The sequence below is a fragment of the Elephantulus edwardii genome, unplaced genomic scaffold (assembly GCF_000299155.1).
Source record: "Elephantulus edwardii isolate Elephantulus edwardi_28Jun2011 unplaced genomic scaffold, EleEdw1.0 scaffold00257, whole genome shotgun sequence".
In the NCBI taxonomy this organism is placed as follows: Eukaryota; Metazoa; Chordata; class Mammalia; order Macroscelidea; family Macroscelididae; genus Elephantulus; species Elephantulus edwardii.
The window spans coordinates 3,692,265-3,701,542 of record NW_006400007.1 but is presented as its reverse complement, the minus strand read 5'-3'; the positions used below and the strand labels follow the sequence as shown (position 1 = coordinate 3,701,542).

The following is a 9,278-nucleotide window of genomic DNA, read 5'->3' as shown; positions in this document are numbered from 1 at the left end:
GAAGAGTGGAAGGTGGAGGGGGCAGGTATCTGTGCAGATTAGATCCTGGAATCCTAGCTAGTGCTTAGCTGGAGGTGCCCTTCTCCCAAACCCCTGCTCCCCACCGTCCCTCCTGAGCCCTTCTAATTGCAGGACTTTGGACACATTTTTCAACTTCTCTGAGCCTCAGGTTTCTGCCACCCAGAGCTAGTAAAAGAGAGCTAAGAAAAGAGAGGATGCTGTGGAGATGAGGGGCTCACTGCTGGTTTAGAGGCTCAGCATCTGAGGCCAAGGGCCAGGAAACTGACAACTGCTCAGAAAAGGAGCTTGGCAACCCCGCCCAGGCTTGAGGTGCAGGGCAGGCTCTGAAGTACCCCAGTATTCTTCCTGCTGCAGGACTTGTCCTTTTCAGGGTACTGAGGTAAAGGAGAGGAGATGCCTCAACCTCCATTACCCTTGCCTCCTCCTCCTCCTCCTCAGGGCCTCACTCAAAATGGAGCAGCGGCAAACTCCACCTATCATCTCAACTGCTGGTTGCCCAGGCCCCAGCGTTGTCCATTGTGCCTCTGGTACGGTAGGACCTCAGGTCCAAGCACCAGCCCCAGCAGCAGGAACTTGGGGTCCAGGGTACAGTGGTGCTGGGGACACAGCAGCTGTGAGGGTCTAAGCTCTAGGACCCCTTGTGTGTCTTCCTCCTCAAGTCTAGTTTTTGAAGAGTTGTTACATATCATGAAATCAAAACCACCTCACAACTGACCTTCTCACGTGTTTTCAGAGGCAGTAAATCAAACTACAGGGGACATCATGCTTGGAAAGGTGGAGGATCAACAAAAGAGAGGAAGACCCTCAATGAGACGGATAGACACAATGTCTGCAGCAGTGGGCTCAAGTGTGTCAGCGATGATGAGGATGGCGCAGGACAGGACAGGGTTCAGGTGTGAGGTTCACAGGGTCGCTGTGAGTTGTATTCGACCCAACAGTACCTAACAACCACACCGGCAGGGGGAGGGGACTGCCCATCTTTCTCTGATGTGTGGGGAGTTATTTAAGCCCATGGTTTTGTTTATTTTGGTTTGCTTTTGAGGTTGCAGATAAACCTCAGAAGGGGAGAAAGGGTTAGAAGCCTGGGAGGGCAAAGAAGCTGCAGCATGTCTAAACTCTGGGAAGAAGAAGAGGTAAAGCTCAGCCCCTCCTCCCGGACCCACCACAGCTGGTGAAGGGTGTGCTCTGAAATGGACTATTAGGACAGAGAGGCCCAGGGCGAGGTGGTTGGCTGGCATTTCCATAAGGATACTTTTAGAGAGCAGCAGAGAGGAGCCTCCTTTATAAGGAGTTCTTACAGCGCCCAAGGTCTAAATCTCTCAGCATTAATTCAACAACCAGCCCCACTCCCTTCCCCAATCTTGGAAGGAAGCTGGGAAAATGAACTGGGAGCAGAGCTAACATCCCCTTTTCTGCATTCCTGAAAGTCTTTGGGGCTCTGGCTCTCCAACACTCCATTTGGCTAATGAAGGTTCTGTCCTCTCTGAAGAATTCTGAGAGCAATTATTTTGTCTATAAAATAATAATCTCTAAAATAGCAATAATAAAGAGAGCTCTGGTGGCCTAGTGGCAAGAAGCTGCACTGCAATCCCAGAGGCATGCGGTTCGAATCCCCCAGGTGATCTGCTGAAGAAGGAGGGACAATCTTCTCCTGTACCAGCCAGGTCCTAATTGATGGTACACACACACACATACACACACACACACACACACACACACACACACACAAAATAATAATAAAATTTTTAAAAAATAGCAATAATAGTTGCCAATTGTTGAGAGTTTACAGTTTGCCATAAAGCGTGCAGGTCCCCAAGTGATACACATAGCTTGGCTGCCAACCAGTAGGTTGGTGGCTCGAACCCACCTCAGTGGTGCTGAAGAAGAAATGCCTGGTAATCTGCTCTGCAAAGATTAAACCTGGCCAGTGCATTCCAGGGAATCACTGATTTTCTCAGTCACTCTCTTCCAGGCTCTGTCCAGTCGCTGGGATGGCTCAAGGAAATCAGAAGAGAACTTGCCTGCCAGAAAAGCATAAAAAAACCCAGGAGATTAGCAAGGGACAAAGAAAAGTAGACAGCTTGACTGCTTCTCAGAGAAATAAGAGGGATTCTGAGATCGTGCAACAAAAGCAGAAGGCAGCTAATGAGAAGTCTTTGCAGACAAGTGAAAAATGATGGCTAGCTAATTTGGAAAATCTGGGTGCTACTGCCAACCAGGTGTATCATACACTCTAAGATCATGATTTTGTAAACAGTCATTACAGATATCATTTATCTTTATAAAACAGTCTGTTTTAAACTTTACCTTTTGACCTGATTAAGTGTGATGTGTTGGAACTCCTCTTTGAAAAATAACACACCAACCATACAATGTAACATACTGGTTAAAAAATATATATATATTAAACCCATTTCTGACTCACAGTGACCTGAGTGTCTGGTGGGTTCAAACTGTTGACCTTTCAGTTAGTAGCCATGCTGATAACCACTGTGCCACCAGGGCTCCATCTGTAAAGATCAAAACCAAGAAAATTCTGTGGAGCAGTTTATTTGGTGACAATGGTTTTGGTGAGGTATGGCATCTTCATTTTACAGACGAGGCAACTGAATGATAGCAGTAGGTTGTCAGCTAGAAAGAGGTGATAGGACAAATTTAGAAATCAACACTGAGATTGTTCACAGAATCCCAGGGCTTGAAAGGCCAGGGTGGGACACATTGGGGCAGGGAGACAAGAACCTACAGGTTAGAAGTTGTGGCTTGGCCAGGAACCTCTGGAGGTGCAAAGGCCGTCCCTAAGGGTCAGCATCCTGGCATCCTGGGCCTTGTAGCGCCTTAACCACGATGATAACCTTTCCTGGACTCTTACGCGTGGTGGGTACTGCTGAGTGCTTTAGGTAATTTTCCTCCTCATCACAGCCCCTGAGGCAGAAGTAGAAGAGACCTTGAAGCGACTGCAGAGCCAGAAGGGCGTGCAGGGAATCATTGTGGTGAACACAGAAGGCATTCCCATCAAAAGCACCATGGACAATTCCACGACTACACAGTACGCCAATTTCATGCACAACTTCATCCTGAAGGCACGGAGCACGTGCGAGAAATCGACCCCCAAAATGACCTTACCTTCCTTCGAATTCGCTCCAAGAAAAATGAAATTATGGTTGCACCAGATAAAGACTATTTCCTGATTGTGATTCAGAATCCAACTGAATAACCTTCTCTCTAGGGTCCCTGTGTTATTCTTTAATGCCACCCAAGAAGATGAAGTAATCATGCCAACCCACTGCAAGTGGAAATCACCCAATGACCCATCCACTCATTCCAGTCTCCTGATCACACACAGGCAGGCTGGTCAGTCCAGCCACCCCACCAGCAGAATCCCTCTGCTGCACCAAATGCTCCAAGTCCCCAGGCTGAGGGCCTTCTCTGCGGTTTGGAGCTTGAGCTGGTGAGCACCCAACCCACCTTCTTTCTGACCTTCAGTTCACTCATCCTCCATGGAAATGCTGTTTTTCTTTCACTAAAAATAACCAAGATGCTTAAAAAAAAAGTTGTGGGGTGAGCCTAAATGGAGGGACAGCTCCAGATGCTGTATTCCCCAACTAGGGCCCTAGGACACTAGAAGGGGACAGTAACTGCCTCCTGGCTAATGGCCATCTCTCCACAGAAAACCCCCAAAGTATGTATGGAGTAAGGCCTGGGAGCAGGGTGCACAGAGCTCAGAGCTGGCTAGGAGACATTTAGAACTTTGTGGAACACCTCCCCCAGCAAGATGAGCTGAAGACCACCAGGGAGGTGTTAATGAAACAGGGAAGCTGCGAACAGACCCAGGAGCTATTCCAATCTGACACCTCCACCCCAGCCCCCACTGGTAATGAGCTGGGACCTGCCCTTCTCCCCAGAGAAGGGGGTGAGGGGAGAAGCCTTGGGCATCTTCATAGGCTCCAAGACCTCCTCTCTTTTATTTTTATTATCATCAGTCCAATTTATTGACCTTCTACTGTGTCCCACACACTGGGTTAGATCATACACACATCCTCACAACAACCTATTGTGGACATACTTGGTCTTCATTTTACACATGAAGATATTGAGGCCCAGTCAGGTGTGAGCAAAGCAGAGTTTACATCTGGATCGTGGTCTGATTCAGAAGCTTATTTTCTTAATATTTTTGCTTCTGCGGATCCACTGTGTTCTTTAGGAGGAAGGAGGGAAGGACAGAGCTGACCCCTAGTTTGTGGGGAGGTGAGGTGCTCCCAGTATGTGACCCCTAGGCTGGTGTGGTGAATAGGGCGCTACGCCCACCACTGGCCTGAAAAGTTCTAGAATTGAGAAAAAAGAAGGAAGAGCAGACTCTCATACCCACAAAGCCTGGTGGTTTCTGTCTGTTCTGAATCTGATTTCCTCATGTGCACAGAGCCAGGGCCTCTAAGGAGATGCACTGCCTGAGTAGGAAGATGGAGAGGGGCTCGGCCCAGGGAGACTTAAGAGGGGTCCTAGGAAGACCCTTGCCTCCCAGCCCTGGAGGGAGGGGCTAAGCCAGTGAGTCCTATGTTTGTAAACACCATTAATCAGGGATTAGCAGATGGGCATGCTAATTGCACCTGTGGAAGTGAGAGACCTCAAGGTTGATTACATTTACAAACTGTGGGGCTCCCAGGTGCCTGGTCTGGGAGAAGGGGAAGAGAAGGCTAGGGAGGGGGAGTCTGGGGAGTGGGGAGAATCCTAGTTTAGGACCTCAGCCCAGCCTATGCAGAGGCTAATTTAACCGCCAGCCAGAGTCCTACCTCGGTCCTGGAGGAGGGTCTAGGAGGGGTCGCTGGTTCCTCAGTTCAGATGCTCTGAGACTTACAAGTGCAAGCAAATCCTTCCCTTTGGTCCAGGAGGCTGGACAGGGGAGGAGCTTATCCATATGTTCTTTCTTTCTCCTCTGGCTTCATCCCAGACCTGTCCCACCCCTTTTCACTCACGGCCACAGCCACATTGTTCCTGTGTATTCAACAGTTACTGCCTGCATCATGCACGGTCCTCGATGGATGTCACAGGCCACTCAAGGAGATGGTCCTCATCCTTGTCCTTAACACGTCAGTCCATTTCTGTGCAGAGAATGTCTGGTTTGTGTAACATAGCAAAGTGTGTATGTGTGTGTGTATGGTAGTTTTAACACCTGATTCCCTTTGGTTTAAGAGCCTTGTTTTCCCAGAAGCCAGCCAGCTGCCTGCTGTGTGAAGGAGGGAGGAGCCTCGAAGGATGAGACCTTGTGCCTGGTGCAAGTCCAGGAGAGTGACACTCCACCTGATGGCTTGGGCCATTGGGATCCACCAGTTAAACCACATGATAGAACAGGTTGCCTAGGTAGGCTTCCAGGCACCATGAAATAAAACTAGGCCTCAAGTACCCCCTTATATCGACTTCTAGATACAATATGGGCTTGATCCTACACAGACCCAACCCATGTGGAGGGAACAGCAGCATTTGTTTTCATAAAGGATCATGTTATTGGCTATTAATCAGGGGCGGGGGTGGGGTGGGGGCAAGACGCAGAGGACAAGTATTGTATCATATGGTTGTGAAGTGTCATTGAGTCAACAACTCACAACAAACCAGATCTGAACCTTACCCTATCTTGCACTGTCCTCACTATCTGTTGTTTGAGCCCCTGTTGGAGTCACTGTGTCAGTTTATCTTGTAGAGGGTCTTCCTTGCTTTCTCTGTTAAGTATGTGAGATGAGTTTACCATTCTCACAGGAGCACTCAGACATGTAATTTTGAAAGTCTATGGGATATTCAATACTCTTCTCCAACATCACAGTTCAAAAGCATCAATAATTTTTCTGTCATCCTTCCTTATTCATTGTCTAACTTTCAGATGCATAGGAAGTAACTGAAAAGACTATGGCTTGAGTCAGGCACACCTTAGTCTTTAAACTGGCATCCTTGCTCTTTATCACTTTGGGAGGTCCTTGACAGCAGATTTTCCCAATGCAACATATCTTTTTTTTTTAAATTTCTTCTTATTACAATGGGTGTTAATTGTGGTATGGATCCAGGTAAAATGAAATCATTGACAACTTCAATCTTTTCCTCACCTATCATAATTTGGCCTATTTGTCCAGTGGTGAGGATTATTTTCTTGATGTTGACACACATCTATATTAAAAGATTGTAGTCTTTGATGTTCTGAAGCAAATATTTCAAGTTCTCACTTTTAGGGAGCAAGGTTGTATCATCCATGTGAGTCTTCCTCCTCCTAAGCTGATGCCACATTCTTCTTCACACAGTCTCAAAGTTACTGATAGTCTTTGATTTTTTCCAACACCCTTGTTTGAGGAGCAGGGAAGTACAGCAGGTTTTAATGGCATCATCTCCATCTTACAGATGGGAAGACTGAGATTGAGGCTGAATCCAGCTGAGAAATCCTGACGCTAGGGCTGGAACCAGCATGTTTTAAAGAATCTTGGGAACAGATGAAAAGCCCACACTTACAGGCAAAGGTGTGTATCTGGAAGCTGTTTCTTGGACATGAGTGGACGGGTGAGGTCAGCAACTCTATAAGCTGGCTGCACACAGGAAGCAATAAAGGGCTTTATGAACTATCTGGCCCCCGAGACTCTCAGTTAACAGGTGTGGGTGCCTGAGGGTCACTTCCTACTCATGCTCAAGTGCAGTTAAGGTGAAAAACCTCCGCACTGGGCTCCTGCCCTGGAGATCACGGGATTGGGGGAGCAGCGTGCTGCAGCCAGGGCCAGCTGACTCAATTGTGGTCAGATCCTGGGGGCAGCCAGGGGGCCAGTTCATAGGGTCCATGCCGGAATTTAATTTAAAGTATTTCTTCAACCTCCCTGACTTTGAAGCAATCTCACTGCTGCTGGATGTTGCTGAGCTGATGTCTGACTCATAGCAGCCCTGTGGGGGTTTCTAGGCTGAAATCTTGTCTGAACGGATGTTCAGGTCTTCTCCCTCAGAAGACCATGTGGAGGGCACTAAGTTGCTATTCCCCTCTTTAACCTCAAAGCAACCCAAGAAGCTAGATCACCCCCATTTCAAAGAGGGGACTGAGGCTCACTCAGATGGGTCAGGAACTTGCCCAGGGTCACAGAGCCTCTCGGGTTTGTACTTAGGACTGCTCCACAGCAGTGGTTTTCAACCAAAGACATCTGGCAATGTCTGGAGTCCTTTTGGGTCGTTAAAAAGTGAGGAAGAAGTGCTATTGACACTGGCTGAGTCCAGGCCTGGGGCTGCTAGACATCCTGCAATGCACAGAGCTTACACTTATGGGCAAGCACAGTTTCCCTGGATGAGCTTGAAGCTCATCTGGATCTCCTTCCTGTCCACTAGCTCCAGTGGTCCCCAGCAGAGCAGCTGTCTGAGACATAGGTGGTACTGAGACATAGGTGGTACAGGACTCCAGCTCCCTGTGCTCTTCATGGTCATTCCTGTCAAATGCCCTTGACCCTGTCCCTGACTGTGAAACAAACTCTCCTCATGAAAAGCAAACTGTCTCCATGGACACCATGCTCAATTACTGAAAGTGCAAACTGGTGGTGGAGATGGTGCACGGTGGTGGCAGGGTGGTCTCTGCACCCTTGTGGAGGTACATCTGTTAGGTGGCCCAAATGTCCAGGCCTAGAAACTTACGCAGATACCAGCAAGCATCCGACAAGAAGCACATACCCAACCTTCCACTGAAATGGAGGAGGCTTTCAGACTATCATACACACAGACTGGCACTGGCAGGGATCTAAGTTGTAGTATGACTGTTAATAAAGGAGAAATCATTGGGGGTACTTGAAGAAGGATGGGCAATCTCCTATGAAAACCCACTGGAGGGTCAACTATGGGCCAGTTCCAAGTGATATATCAAGATAATCTTTAAATTTAAAAAGAGAATGAAAAAAAGACATCCTCTTGGTGTCAACTTGGAACCCACTCAGTTGAGCCTCAAGTGGAATTTTAGAGACTATAAATTGCAGATTACCCATCTTTCTCCTGCAGGGGGCGCTCGTGGATTAAAACTAACAGTCTGGGTTTGACAGTGAAACTCCCCACCCCACCCCATCCCCAACTAGGCCAGCAGAGCTCCCTCAATTTTTTTTTTTTTTTAAAGTAAAGAAAAAGATAAAATAAAATCCTGACAAGTAGAAGGAAAAAAAATTTGTGGCTCAAATGCCAATAGTGCTGAAGGTCAGAACACTCGCTATGGAGGTTGCTGGTCTTGTCTACATATCAGAACTCCCTTCTAAAGATGTGTGTTGTTTTTTTTTTTTTCTAAAGATGTTTTTAAACATCCTGATGCCCAGATCACACCCAGGCCAATACCCTGGCATCAGGTGACATTTTTTGTTACTGTTTTCTTGGTTTCTCCAAGACTATAAGGTGACTTCAATGAACAGCCACAGTTGAGAACCACTACTTTAAACTCACACTGCTGGCCTTGGCTTAGCCTCTGGGGAAAAATGTCAAATCCGTCTGGATTGTACGATAAGCATCAGTCCTGAACCTCCACCTCACAGAATCAAAGGTGAGGGTTCTGGTTCGCCAGTTCCTTCGACTGAGATGGATGGACTGACAAGCAAGGGTGAGAACACTCAAGGGCCAGTGTCGGGTGAAGGGGTCTGTTACTCTTTGCCTCCCCTCTCCTGAGGTCATAGACAGCAGCCTCCCCAAGTGCCTCTGAAAATTTCCCGAAGGGGCTGCGGACCAAAGAGTGAGGCTGCCACCTAGTGGAGGAACTACACAGAATGCCACATCTGTTGCGTCTACCCGGTGATGTTTTATTCGATCTTCACAACCCTGTCACAAGCCCAAGATGAAGCTGTGTGCTTGAGGTCCCACAATGCATCAGTGTCAGAAGCTGGATCCACACTCAGGTCTGTCTGCTCCATGGGAGAAAGCAACTTCCTTGTATATCCTCACACCCACCTGTGACAGTCACTGACAACTGGTTAGAAAGGAGTTAGCCTTCGGGACTGGATTGCCCACTGACCTCCCCCCCCATACCCAATAGCTCTACATTCCTTCAGCTTCCAGGAAGATTCAGGGAGGACAGACACCCTCTGTCCTAGCCCATGCTAGACACTGATAAACTTCATCTCCAACTGCACAGTCAACATCAAAACAGGAGAGTGACTTCTGGTCTCCACTGTAAAGGCCCCCCAGGCAGTGATCAATAGGGACCTTGACCACATGCTGGGCACGTGGGATCATCTGTGTACCCACCCACTACCCTCCAGCACACACACCTCAGAGAGTCCAAA

General features: G+C 48.0%; 1 pseudogene; it reads left to right on the top strand.

Annotated features, from left to right (window-relative positions):
• The first annotated feature begins 2,865 nt into the window (after positions 1–2,865).
• LOC102843362 lies at positions 2,866–3,235 on the top strand (annotated as a pseudogene).
• The last annotated feature ends 6,043 nt before the right edge of the window (positions 3,236–9,278 follow it).